The sequence below is a fragment of the Petromyzon marinus genome, chromosome 49, assembly GCF_048934315.1.
Source record: "Petromyzon marinus isolate PM22_M1 ecotype Great Lakes invasive population chromosome 49, UKy_Petmar_22M1.pri1.0, whole genome shotgun sequence".
Classification (NCBI taxonomy): Eukaryota; Metazoa; Chordata; class Hyperoartia; order Petromyzontiformes; family Petromyzontidae; genus Petromyzon; species Petromyzon marinus.
In genome coordinates, this window is record NC_133715.1 from 4,926,691 (window position 1) to 4,942,083 (window position 15,393).

A 15,393-nucleotide genomic window follows, 5' to 3' on the forward strand; every position below is an offset into this window, starting at 1 on the left:
GGGGGATCTTTGTCTCTATATTGTGTAGTGTAGCGTGTGTGGTGCTGTGTGTGCGCGTGTGTGTGTGCCGGGCGGCGGTGGCGAGGCGTTGGAGCTGGGAGCATTAATCAGGGCAGCAGAGCGTTTAATTGCGAGCGATGTGCGCGCGTGACTTGGGGGGGGGGGGGGGTGGGGTGGGGGGCGCCGCGCTCGCTGCCCGAGCACGCCAACAATTTTCCGGATGACAGGAAGAATTTGTGGCCCCCTCGCTAAACGGGGTTTGGCACGGGGCGTGCGAGGGAAGGCGCTGCCTTTCACCTGCCTGGAGGGGGGATAGGGAAGGAGGGCGGGGGGGAGGGGGTGCAAGAGATGCGAGGGAGCTATTGGGAATTAAGGGGGGCTGGGGTGTTTGGGGTTGGGTGCAGAGGTCGGGGTTTTTTTTTTTTAGCACCCAGCTTGGCTCTGGTTGCGTAGCCCCGAGGGCGTTCAGCCGTTGTGGGTGCTAAGTCGGCGGCGGGAGAAGTGGGTGGGTGGGTGGGGGTTATGAAAATAAGTTATTAAATATATAAATCCGTCGTCATTATTTTTTGTTTGGTTTCATTTATGTTTGAGTTTGTAATGTTTGTCGTTGTGTGTGTGTGTGCGCGAGTGGTGTTGGTCACTCACCCCGTTTCGTGTGCCGTGCCGGCCATCGTAGGCGCTACTCGCTAACAGCACTTGCCCCAACAGTCTGTTAAGGCTATACGGGGGACCTTTGTCTTTGGTGTTTCTTTTGTGCTTATGGCCATAATTCCGTCATCGATATCACCAACATCATCGTCGTCATTTACATAATCATCGTCATCACTGTAATTTACACAGTTATCTCTAGTTACACGATCGTTATTGAAGTCAATTTCTTCCCCACTGTTTACATATCTTTGGATCATCATCATCATTATCGTAGTGATGAATATTACAATAATCAATCGTCATCATTAACAATGTCAATATCGTTATATTATTTAGAATATCACCATCATTATTATCATCAATTTCATCATCATTGACAGCATTGTTATCATTCACAATATCATCAGCGTCACGATCATTATTAACAATATCACAACAATTATTAATTACAATGTACACATCGCCATTATTATCACTAACAATGTCATCATCATTAACACCATAATCACCAGCATCGTTAACATGATGATCATCGTACTCATCACCACGAACAACAGCAATATCTCCGTCATTCTTGTCAACAACATCACCACCATCATCACCACCATCACCAACATCACCACCATCATCACCACCATCACCACCACCGTTAACGAGCTGCCAAGGCGTTCGAGTTATGAGATTACTCGGGCCTGGGGCATCACGACTACAAGATGTTAACTCCATCGCCTGGTATGCAGGGGGTCGTAGGCTCGATCCCGACCCTGACGCCTGCTGTACGTTTGGAGTTTGCATGTCGCTTTCCCCGTCATTGCGTGGATTTTCCCCTTCCACACTGAGAATCAACGTGCGTCGAGAATATTTGGCTGCAATGCATGTCCAAATGATAAGCCACTTCGTTGAGCAAATCATTCGTGGCCAGGTCGATTCTGAAAAAGAGCTCTATCGGCTCAGTGGGGCCTTACATGGTAAAATACATTAAATATATACGAAAATAATATACTGTATACTCTTTGAGTCTTTTGGTAAAGTCACGTAGATAGAAAAAAAATCACGACGTTTCGATCGCCACACAAGCAATCTATCTACGTGACTTTACCGAAAGACCCAAAGAGTATGAATTCCTGCAGTCACGAAAGCTTTAAGTCAAGAAATAAAATATAGTTTAGTTTAGATACGGGAGGTAGGCAGATTGCGCTCGCTCTCTCTCGAAGGTGGATCATTAACCCAGGAAAAGCCTCGTATTAACGACGAATTGTAGACGCACATGGTTGCAGGCAAGCCTGTTGATAAACAAAGGCCATCGTTACCTCTTAACCCTGAATCTCCCCAACTCCAATATCGCGTACTACTTAAACACATCACGGACGAGACATATATTTGTCATTCCGCTGCTGGATGAAGGGGGCCTGTTTGGCCGTTTGTCCACAAATCACCTCGGCAGGTCAGAGCCGGGTGGCGAAAGTGGTGGAGGGGGAGGGGAGGGTCATAGTTTCATAGTTTCATTTATTAGGTATAGCCCTGTGAGCCATTCGGCTCTTGAATCGGGTGCAACCGCAACAAACAAAAAAACAAAAACATGAACAAGAAAACATCTTAAAGTGACTTTGTGCATGTGCAAACAGAAAATCCAGGAAAAAACATCAAAATATTCCTGAAATAGCACCAAGTATCTGTTCATCTATCATTTGCCACTGATGTTAGCCGTGGGCGGGACTCAAAGTCGTGCTGTCGGATTTCTCGTGGCCAGGGTCTCCTACCAACTCGAGTCCTCGCGGGCCTCCGTATGCACGCGCCCGATGATTGTTAAAGTCGTCGCACGTGACGCGCTCAGCAATTCACGCTGTCTGCGTCACGTGTCCCACGAGCACACGCGCACGTGGAACACGTGTTTACACATACACGTGTACCCACACATACACATACGGAACACGTGTACACCCATGCACGTGTACCCACACATACACATACGGAACACGTGTTTACACATACACGTGTACATACACATACGGAACACGTGTACACCCATGCACGTGTACCCACACATACACATACAGAACACGTGTACACACATACACGTGTACCCACACATACACATACGGAACACGTGTACACACATGCACGTGTACCTACACATACGGAACACGTGTACACACATACACGTGTACCTACACATACAAACGGAACACATGTACACCCACATTGAACACGTGTACACACATGCACACATACACGTGTACCCACACACACTGAACACGAGTACACACACACTTGTACATACACACGCGGAATACATGCACACAGACACACACTGAGATTTTGATTTAAAGCTTTCGTGACTGCAGGGATTCATGTTCTTGGTTCTTTCGGTAAAGTCACCACGTAGAAGGGAAACAATAAAATAATAAAAATATAAAACAATAAAATTCTCCTGACGTTTCGACTGCAACACAAGCAATCATCTGATGATGATATTATCTGATGATCTGATGATGATGCTTGTGTTGCAGTCAAAACGTCGTGAGAATTGTATTGCTTTATATTTTTATTATTTTATTGTTTTATATTTTTATTATTTTGTTTCCCTTCTACGTGACTTTACCGAAATAACCAAGAATACACACTGAGATCTCAATCTTAATGTGAATCGGCTCTGTTAACACAGACAGGGTTAATTGCTTCACGCGTCACGTGGGGTGTGTTTAACAATCATCGGGCGCGTGCAGCGTGAAACGAGTTAAATGTGTATTTGGCTGGGGCAGGACAGAGTAAATTGGTAAACGCGGAAAGACGGAGCGTTGTGGTCGTGAGTGGGTCCGGGTGGAATGGAGTTGGGAGACCCTGACTTTGATTCACGGCTAACATCAGTGACGAATGATATCTGAAAGGATACCTGCACCGCCCCACCCACCACCACTTTGACCAACCGGCTGTGGGCAGCCTCGTGAAGTATGGACGTGGGGAAGCCTTTGTCCAGCAGTGTAATGAGAAAGACCTGCATCGTAATGATACGGTTGTAGTGTTGTAAAGACGAGTAAAATTCTTAGGAGGCACACTCTGTTTATTGTAACTGTTCCTTACACAATTCTTACCACATACAGAGGGATATTCGGTCCCCTCACCCGATACCCTAGGGAGGTACAGCCTCCTAGCATGGCGGGACTTGCACGTCTACCGCTAACCTCCTTGATACCTAAGGAGGTACAGCCTCCGGACTTGGCGGGACTCACACGTCTACCGCTATCCTAGCCCTCCGGCTGGGACCTAGGGGAGGCTATCTGACCCACCGCTGGCCCGGCGGGCCCTGACCACTGGGTACCCGAGCCTTCGCCCCTCAGAAGGGCTGGAAGGCTGGGTCCAGGGTCCTAGCTAGTCTTCAGACCAGTCTTCGTGTAGGGAGAGAACTCCACGAGCTCTGTTGGGTCACCCTTCTTATACTCGTTCGTGGCCAGGTACAACCAATCACACATGCCCACGTGGAACTGTCTGATTGGTTCTCCCTAAACCGTGGCTACGATCCACTTCACCTCGTCTGACCCCAACCGTTATGTACCCCGAGGTAACGTTGCACTGCCCTCTTGATACCTGGTGGCAATGCAGGTTACCGAACAGTGCGTGGTTAACACCTCTACACGTTTAAGTAATATTGTAATGTTGCGTCTTACTATTAGTGTTTTCTCCTTATTTTGATTTCTTTAACATTTGTTATTTAAAAAAAAATCAAATGGAATTTCGTTCTCGATAGTTCTGTATTCATTCTGCCCTCGTTCATGAATCGTTATCGGGATTTCTGATGCAGTTGAGCAGTGCACCACACTGTGTCAGGTGGCTCAGTGGAAGGGCGAGCGGCTTGCAATCGGAAGGTTACGAGTTCACGTCCTGGTTAGGGGTTGACTCAGCCCATCATTCCTTCGGAGTCGCTTAATAGCTGCAACTTTGATGATGATGACCATGTTGATGATGATGACAACGACCATGCTGATGATGATGACGATGAGTGTGAGCCTGGCACTGTCGGCACAGTGCGAGATTGAGAGAGATAAATTAACACGAAAGAAACTTTACATTTTAATGGCCATTAAAAAAGCAAAACATTCGTTTATATTCGTGGTTATATTTGACCTTTCAATCCTGGCACCAAGGCATTTGTTAAGTAGACACTTTGCGATGCGTTTTCTCTCCGTTTTGGGATAAGCGTGTGGCGTTGTGCATTTCCAAGTCTGTTTTTGATCGAGGTGAGTGGTGGCGCAGTGGTTAGCGCAACGCGCTACTCACCGCTCACGACCAATACGAGTGACAGCGAATATGTGAACCGGTCTTGGGCCTCCCCTAGGTCTACTCAGCCTTCAATGAGTATCTGGTGCGGTGTGTTAAAAAAAAAACATCAGCACTGCGGAGACAAATGCGGCCGGGAGTGGTGCTCGCCACACCACCACCTCGTGTGCCGCGCCGGCCTTCACATGTGTTCGCTAGCAGCACTTTCACCGGCAGTCAGTTAAAAGGAACTTGTCTTTGTATGTTTCTAAATCCGTGCCCTGGGCGCCAGATGAGTTTGTGTCGTCTCTGTGCGTTGCTCTACACGCGCCGTGCCTCGCTCCAGTTAAACTCCACCCAATGTTAGGGGCATCTGCATGTGATGCCTTTTTTTTTTAAAAGAAAATTATAATTATTGTTATCTTCAATGTAATTTTTGCAATAATCAAACGTAACCAGGAGGTTAATACTTAATAGTCGGATGTTAAGCCTTGTCTGTTTGTTATCATTTAGCAGCCTACGGCGTAAATAACGCACGAGGTGTGTTTTTTCATTCCCTTTAAATTTCAGGTAGCCGCTGCGCAGTTCGGAACACACGCGTCCACCGAGTTTTGGCCGTGATATTTTTTTTTTTAACTCGGGTGCGCATTAATTCAGTAAGCGTATTTTAATAGCCTGCGCTGTTCGCTTTTTATTAGTTCGTGTTATCGTTCGCAAATTATCATTGCCGTGAAATATAACACTCTCCGTTAATATTTGTCAATTCGCATTTGCATTTTTAAAAATATATATTATATATAGACACGCGCGCGAGCGCTCTCCGCGGCGACGCCGAAGCTCATTTAAATATTAACACGTTTCTCATGCGACGTCAAAAGAAGGCACAAAGCGCGACTTGGCAGCAGAGTTTTGAAGCCGTCGCTCAAACGAGGACGGAGCCGTTCTCGTCCGCCTCTTAGAAGCCCTGAGCCCCTTGTTGGAAATTCCACATTACTGTGACAAGGGCAATAATTGTGTTATATCCACAGGACGATAGTTCTTCATCTCGCTATTCAAAATCCCGTGTGCGGTCCTTCTCCATATTTGCACCCCTCCACTGGAATTAACTTCCCGTGTACATTGAGCAGCACTGCTCATAGACTCAACACTGCCCATAGACTCAGAACTGCCCACAGACTCAACACTGCACCAAAGACTCAACACTGCCCATAGACTCAACACTGCCCATAGACTCAACACTGCCCATAGACTCAACACTGCCCATAGACTCAACACTGCCCATAGACTCAACACTGCTCATAGACTCAGCACTGCCCATAGACTCAACACTACCCATAGACTGAACACTCTTTCTCACCACCCTCTTCCTCACCACATTCCTCCTCACCACCCTCTTCCTCACCACTCTCTTCCTCACCACCCTCTTCCTCACCACCCTCCTCACCACCCTCTTCCTCACCATCCTCCTCACCACCCTCTTCCTCACCACTCTCTTCCTCACCACCCTCTTCCTCACCACCCTCCTCACCACCCTCTTCCTCACCACCCTCCTCACCACCCTCCTCCTCAATAACCTCCTCCTCACCACCCTCCTCCTCACCAACCTCCTCCTCACCACCCTCTTCCTCACCACCCTCCTCCTCACCACCCTCCTCCTCACCACCCTCTTCCTCACCACCCTCCTCACCAACCTCTTCCTCACCACCCTCCTCACCACCACCCTCCTCACCAACCTCCTCCTCACCACCCTCTTCCTCACCACGCTTCTCACCACCCTCCTCACCACCCTCTTCCTCACCACCCTCCTCCTCACCACCCTCCTCCTCACCACCCTCTTCCTCACCACCCTCCTCACCACCCTCCTCACCAACCTCTTCCTCACCACCCTCTTCCTCACCACCCTCCTCCTCACCAACCTCCTCCTCACCACCCTCTTCCTCACCACCCTCCTCACCACCCTGCTACTCAGCACCCTCTTCCTCACCACCCTCTTCCTCACCACCCTCCTCACCACCCTCCTCACCAACCTCCTCCTCACCACCCTCTTCCTCACCACCCTCCTCACCAACCTCTTCCTCACCACCCTCTTCCTCACCACCCTCCTCCTCACCAACCTCCTCCTCACCACTCTCCTCACCAACCTCTTCCTCACCACCCTTCTCATCACCCTCCTCACCACCCTCTTCCTCACCACCCTCCTCCTCACCACCCTCTTCCTCACCACCCTCTTCCTCACCACCCTCTTCCTCACCACCCTCCTCCTCACCACCCTCCTCCTCACCAACCTCTTCCTCACCACCCTCTTCCTCACCACCCTCCTCCTCACCACCCTCCTCCTCACCACCCTCTTCCTCACCACCCTCCTCACCACCCTCCTCACCAACCTCTTTCTTACAACCCTCCTCCTCACCACCCTCCTACTCAGCACCCTCTTCCTCACCACCCTCATCACCACCCTCCTCACCACCCTCTTCCTCACCACCCTCCTTCTCACCACCCTCTTCCTCACCACCCTCCTCCTCACCACCCTCCTCCTCACCACTCTCCTCCTCACCCGCTTTTGCTCACCACCTTCTTCCTCACCACCCTCCTCACCAACCTCCTCCTCACCACCCTCTTCCTCACCACCCTCCTCACCACCCTCCTCACCAACCTCTTCCTCACCACCCTCTTCCTCACCACCCTTCTCATCACCCTCCTCACCACCCTCTTCCTCACCACCCTCCTCCTCACCAACCTCCTCCTCACCACCCTCTTCCTCACCACCCTCCTCACCAACCTCCTCCTCACCACCCTCCTCACCACCCTGCTACTCACCAACCTCCTCCTCACCACCCTCTTCCTCACCACCCTCCTCCTCACCACCCTCTTCCTCACCACCCTCTTCCTCACCACCCTCCTCACCACCCTCCTCCTCACCAACCTCCTCCTCACCACTCTCCTCACCAACCTCTTCCTCACCACCCTTCTCACCACCCTCCTCACCACCCTCTTCCTCACCACCCTCCTCCTCACCACCCTCCTCCTCACCACCCTCTTCCTCACCACCCTCCTCACCACCCTCCTCACCAACCTCTTTCTTACAACCCTCCTCCTCACCACCCTCCTACTCAGCACCCTCTTCCACACCACCCTCTTCCTCACCAACCTCCTCCTCACCAACCTCCTCCTCACCACCCTCTTCCTCACCACCCTCATCACCACCCTCCTCACCAACCTCTTCCTCACCACCCTCTTCCTCACCACCCTCCTTCTCACCACCCTCCTCACCACCCTCCTCACCACCCTCCTCCTCACCACCCTCTTCCTCACCACCCTCATCACCACCCTCCTCACCAACCTCTTCCTCACCACCCTCTTCCTCACCACCCTCCTTCTCACCACCCTCCTCCTCACCATCCTCTTCCTCACCACCCTCCTCCTCACCACCCTCTTCCTCACCACCCTCCTCCTCACCACCCTCCTCCTCACCACCCTCCTCCTCACCACCCTCCTCACCAACCTCTTCCTTACCACCCTCTTTCTCACCACCCTCTTCCTCACCACCCTCCTCCTCACCACCCTCCTCCTCACCACCCTCCTCACCAACCTCTTCCTTACCACCCTCTTCCTCACCACCCTCTTCCTCACCACCCTCCTCCTCACCACCCTCCTCCTCACCACCCTCCTCACCAACCTCTTCCTTACCACCCTCTTCCTCACCACCCTCCTCCTCACAACCCTATTCCTCGCCACCCTCCTCCTCACCACCCTCCTCACCAACCTCTTCCTCATCACCCTCTTCCTCACCACCCTCTTCCTCATCCTACTCATCCTCCACCTGCTCCTCCTGCTCCTACTCCTTCCCCATCCACCTCATCCACTTCCCCCTTCTTCACCACCTCATCCACCTCCGCCACCACCCCACGCCCTCCACGCTCTCCGAGGAGCGGTTCCCCGCGCGTCTCTCCTCCTCCTCCGACTCGTTTCTCAATCTCAGCGCTCAGAGCCGCGCTCGGCTGAACTCAGCGAGAAGCCGCCTCGAGTTGCACGACGGTGGTTTTCGTTGCGTGCAGTCGTTGGTGGCGGGGCCGAAACGTCGAACTCACGACACGCGGCGACCTGGGTTAGTCACGGGCGCCTACCAGCCGGGTTCGCACCCAGGTCCTCAGCTGCGCTGGCTCAGAGTGTCTGACACGGCCATTATTGAAGCCCCTGTGAGACACAAACACCCAGAGCTATTGCTCGATCCCAGGTTCTCAGCTGCGCTGGCTCAGTGTCTCGTTGTTCATAGATGTATGCGACACCGGCTCCTTTAATGCTGGCACGTGATGACCCCTTGATATCTGTGTGTATGTGTGTTGAACTTATTTCACACCGTACGTAGCCAACCGTGCTCATCGGAGGTGCTGGAGAGCAGTGCGCAGCTCTGGGGTCTGCAGGGGAAATGTGGAGTGGCACCGTGTGCTGTGATGCGTGCCTCCTTCGCCAAGAGTGGCGTCGCGAATGTGAGGAATATGCAAAGGAGCATCGAAAATACAAACAAAAAACTCGAAGACAATCGCTCTGCGGGTTCTCACAGGAGCTCACTACAATGAGCGGCTTTGCTGGATTCACTAGAACGCCATCCTTTATAAGATAGGGCACCGTCCACGCATAAACACTAACCTTTATTTTTTTAAAGCAGATTGGAAAGTAAATAAACATGCAAATCGTGAATTAGCATCTTCCCCGAAGGGCATATTAATGTGTTATTGTTGACTCGTGTTTACCAAAGTGATGCAAAAAAGGTGGCCTCCAATTCCCCAAATATCCTCCAAGCCCGCGCTGGAATTGGAAATGTCGACCAAGCTGTGTTTTCAAATCCTCCCGTTAAACGCGAGTCAAATTATATTTTGGTTGCCGTCCTTGCTGTTGTTGTTGTTGTTTTGTTACTGTTGTTGTTGTTGCTTTAAACTTGGTCTCTTTAGTCGCAATCGTTCCTTGGTTGGTAAACGCGCTCGGCCCGAACGTGCGCGTGTGTGTGTTGTTTTTAAATCCTCGAAGCACTCAGTAAATCAATAGGGCTCATTAGAAAGTGAGATTTGACCTGGTGCACAGCGGCTATTATGTTTTAAACTTGGCTGTTTGTCTGAGATGTGACGGAGAAGAGCCAACGAAGGGCTTCAGAGCGCCTACAGTAAAATATATTCATCTTCAGTTACCTTCAGTTCATCTAACATATAGGAAATAAGCATGTTTTTAATTTATTTCTAAATGTATGTATGTTGAACTTTTTTCGCACACCCTACGTCGCCAACCGTGCACATCGGAGGTGTGGGGAGAAAGGGCAACAAGCTAAACACAAAAAAAACAGTTCTAAAGAAATGAAATGTTCAATCATATACGATTTCAACGTTGCATAGCTCCCAGCTGTTTCCGAATATACTAGAAGGAAGAAGCTTTCCAGATGGCCGCAGAAGCGCCATCTGAAAGGGGCGCGACACGGTGGCCCGTCTTCGAATGGGATAATCTCAGCGGTCAGACGCAGATCTTCAGGGCAGAGCATTCCACGTCTAGAGGGCCAAAGAGTGAAACACCCCGAGCTCAAACTCCTGGAACGAACGAGGATTTCTAAAGCTGCACGGTTTGCCCATCAAGTATTGAGGCATTTGTCGAAAGAGTGCTTTGTGATTTATTTGAATGCTCTGTGAATCTAGGTTGTTTCCTCCAACTTCCTTGGAAGTATTCGCTTTTGGGTGGCGTTTGAGTGTGGTCATTAAGAGTGGAATTTGATTTAAAATATGGAACGAAAGAGATCGGCCTCGTCTCGTTGCCGTTGTGCTTCAAGGAGTCACAGAGCCTCTAGGTGCATCGTCCCTTAATGGTGGACGCAAAGCAGCCCCGTCACACGTGACGCGAGAGGCGCAAAGATTCTACAGCACTTCGTGCGGTGCATTGTGGGAGTAGGGCGACTTCAGCCAATGGAGATGAGCGGAATGGAAGGGACTTTGAAACGGTAATCAGCTAAACTATTTTTTTTATTTTACCAGGTAAGGTCCACTAAGCTGTATGGCTCTTTTTTTTCAGAAGCCACCTGTCCATTACAAATGATAGCTCAACGAAGTGGCTTATCATCACGTGGACATACTCTTTGGGTTTTTTCGGTAAAGTCACGTAGGTAAAACAAAATTAAAATAAAAGAAAACAACTAAATCAAATCACGACGTTTCGGAGGCAACACAAGCTTCCGTCTTCAGGTGGAACAGTCACAGCAAGACAGCTGCATCAAGTGGTGAGGCTCTGAGAGCCTCGAGCTTATATACAGGCTAAGGTGGGGGGGAGGAGCCAAGCAGGGAGCCACGACGGCGTGCGGGGCTAAGGTTAAGGTGGGGGGGAGGAGCCAAGCAGGGAGCGACGACGGCTCCCTGCTTGGCTCCTCCCCCCCCACCTTAACCTGTATATAAGCTCGAGTGTCTCAGAGCTCACCACTTGATGCAGCTATTTTGCCGTGACTGTTCCACCTGAATACGCACTCCCCACTCATCTCACTCTACTCCCCTCCACGCACTCTCCTACCTCTCCCTCTCATCTCACTCCACTCACCTCCACTCACTCTCCTACCTCTCATCTCACTCTACTCCCCTCCACACACTCTCCTACCTCTCATCTCACTCCACTCACCTCCACTCACTCTCCTACCTCTCCCCTCTCATCTCACTCCACTCCCCTCCACGCACTCTCCTCCCTCTCCCCCCTCATCTCACTCCACTCCCCTCCACGCACTCTCCTCCCTCTCCCCACTCACCTCACTCTCCCCTCCTCCACGCACTCACCACTCGAGTGAAAACAACTCCCTAGTGAAGCATCCTGCATGTCAAGGACATTATTTCCCTGTTGTTTGATGTTGCCATGTGTGTTTGTGTTTGTGTCTCTCTCTCTCTCTGTCGATTTCAGGTCAAAATATTCACCAGCTCCTCGCACAAACCCAGGGCCTCTGTTGGTCACTGGAGTGGCCAAGCGCATCGCCTCGATTCCTCCACCCAGAACACGTCACAGAGGCAAAGATCCCCCGTGTAGCCTTAACAAGCTGTTGGGGCAAGTGCGTGTTAGCGAGCATCTATGAAGGCCGGAAAGGGACACGAGGGGGTGGGTGGTCAGGACCACGCCCGGGCCGTCTTTGTCTCCCCAGTGCTGATGTTGTACACACCGCACCAGGCACTCACTTGAGGCTGCGTCGACTGAGGGGAGGCACAGAATCGGTTCAAATAATCGTCACTCGTGTTGGCCGTGAGTCGGGAATCGAACTCGGGTTCGTTGCGCCGATGGGCCCACTCTTTAACGGTGACGCCACCACCATGCTGGGTGCACTTTGAGGCCAAATTAAATTGTCGAAGCCTCGCTGCTGGCACGAGGTCACGGAACAGACCCAGGTGCCATGGGTTGGCTGACTGAGATCACCGGCAGATGCACGACCAGTGCTCCCAAACTGGAGCCGACTCGCTGCGTTTTACCCGCCCGTTGTTGTGAGCCTCGCACGTGCACGCGCCTTGTGGTGCACGACCGCGCGTACAATGTGTGCCCTACTCGCACGGTAGGTTTCGGACGGCGTGTTGTTCATCTGTTCAACTCCGTAGAATACCACATTGCTAGTTGCATCGTAAAATATTTCGTCCCTTGTGCAAATGTAAATATCCTAACAACAAAAAAATATATAGGTGATTTTCACTTCAATTCGCTACCGGCTCTCCTGTTTAATCTTCAAACGGGAGACTTGGTTTTGGACTCCTTCGTGAACTCTCCATAATTAATCCATTACCTTTGATTTGATCCGTTTTCATTTTACTTTTTGAATTCATCAAACGCACAAACCTGAGCAAATGCTATTACATTTATTAAAATTACGTTCTGCTTGTTTGATGAGCCAGTTAATAAACACACACATACACGCACACACGCACTGCTTTAATGTTATGCTATCATTTGTACCAAGGTGAGTGATCGGACCCATGTCCAGACAAGCGAAGGGATGTAATAACTAAACTATTTTATTTTATTTTACCAGGTAAGGCCCATTGAGCTATATATTTTGAAGAAGCTACCTGGCCACAGACGATAGCTCAACAAAGTGGCTGATTATGTGGACATTTATAGCAGCCAAATACTCGAAACCAGTGGTTCTTAACCTTTACTGCAGCCTTTCGCCCCTTTGGTTCTCAATCGTAAACATTTATCATATTTATATATATAGGTTTGATGAAACAAAGTCAGCTGTAACTTAACGTTCCCGTGCCACATTTGTGTGTTGTCGATCATTTACCTTCTAAAACAAATCTGGCCACGTCTCGCACCCCCAGAAAGGGCATCTCGCACACCCAGGGGATGCACGCATCCCCAGAAAGGTCATCCCACACCGCCAGGGGGTGCACGCACCCCCAGAAAGGGCATCTCGCACTCCCAGGGGATGCACGCACTCCAGAATCAAAATAACCACTGCTCTAGACGGATGTCGCTACATGGTCCCGTTGTAGAACACGATAGTTGGTGCATCATCATCACAATATCATCATTAACATCATTTCGAACATCATCATCTACGACATCGCCATCATCATCATCACCAACATCATGATTATCATAGACAACATCATCAGCACCAACATAATCACTGACATCATCACCATCTCCAATATAAACATCATCATCATCATCTCCGGCATCGCCATCAGCATCACCAATATTATCATCACCAACATCATCACCTACCATATTACTTAACAGCATCATCACCACCAACAACAACAACCGCCATTCGCCACTAATTGGCGGTGACGTCACCACGACGCTTGTGCCAGGCCATGTGCACCTTGAGGCCACGTGAAGTGTCGAACGCCCGCGGGCAGGAGGTCACAGGGCAGACCCAGGTGAAACGGGTCGACTGACTGAGATGACTGGCTGGTGCACCACCTGTGCCCCCTACTGTGCCAACCTGCTGTGCTTCAGCCACCCGGCGCTCCGCTCGTTGTTGTGAGCGTCGCTCCTCCGCCCTCCGTTGTTGTTGGAGGGCGACTGCCTCCAACTGCCCAGTAGCGTCCTTCACGAGCCTCCTCCACAGAGGCCGATCTTGACACCGCTGGTACCAGTCATCGGCAAGTCCACTCAGCTCCACGTCCTCCTGTACCACATCACTCCATCTCTTCTCTAGCCCGTGCCGTGCTCGTTTAGCCTCCTCGATCCGGCCGAACAAAAGCTGTTTCGGCATGCGGTGGCTGGGCATGCGGGCTACATGACCCAGCCAACGCAGCCTTGCCTGCCAGAGGAGCTCACCGATGGGACCTCGCCCAGATCTTTCAAGGATTTTTGAGCTCCTCACACAATCCAGCCTGGTTAAACCCAGGATGGATCGTAGGCAGGCCATCATCATCTCCGGCAGGCCAGCCTAAATGTTTCCAACCAATAAGGGGGTCCACGTTTCGCAAGCGTAGAGAAGGGAAGGAATGACCGTGGCCGAGAAGACCTGAAGCTTAGTGCGGAGCGACAGACCAGGTAGCTTCCACACAGCGTTACGCAACCGATGAAAAGATATTGCCGCTCGACTGATTCGGAGTGAGACCTCTGCTGTTAAACTAGAGCCGGTCATAAGCACACTGCCCAGGTATGGGAAACTCTCCACTCTCTCCACAACTGCCCCATCACCGATTGGGAGTTGTGGGGGTGGAGTGTCCGATGGTACAAAATACCCAGGCAGGTGCTTAGTTTTGGTGGGGCTGATGGTAAGGCCCCATCTCTTAGTGGTACGCTCCAGTCTCAGCAGCAGCGTCTCCAACTCCTCCTCTGAATGAGCAGCTATTACCAAATCAACAGAATACATAACGTCGTTGAGCAATAGGGAGCCATCCCTTGACCGCACCCGGGCATCGATCAGCCTCCCATTATATCTGTACCAAATGGAGATTCCCCCGGTACAGCTATTGAAGACTTCACGAACTACGTGGTCAAAATAGATCATTTACCTTCTAAAACAAATTTGGCCACGTCTCGCACCCCCAGAAAGGGCATCTCGCACACCCAGGGGATGCATGCACCCCCAGAAAGGGCACCACCACCAACATCATCACTGACATCATCATCATCTCCACCAACATCAACATCTCCAACATCATCAACATAATCGTGTTACGCAGTTATATGTAGGGCTATTTATTAATGCTTTGGCGGTTGCATCGTCCTTGTCCTGTCCGTTGTTGGCGTTCTTTGCTCGATAACACCGCTGAGACGTAGCCATGAAGGAGGCTGTACAGCTCCAGTGTAAGCCAATCAGCATCGAGGACAATGCATTATTATGAAGGTAAATTTGTTTCGCATTGTTTTACCATAAGTACTAAATGTGTGGCTAATGCAGACTCAATGCCTTGTAATAATAGGTGTCTGTTTGCTGTTTGAACATCTTAACACCTCCTGTATTTATTGCCAGAAAGGGTAAAGCATTTTAGTATTATCTTATCACAATTAACCTTGTCGCTATGAAAT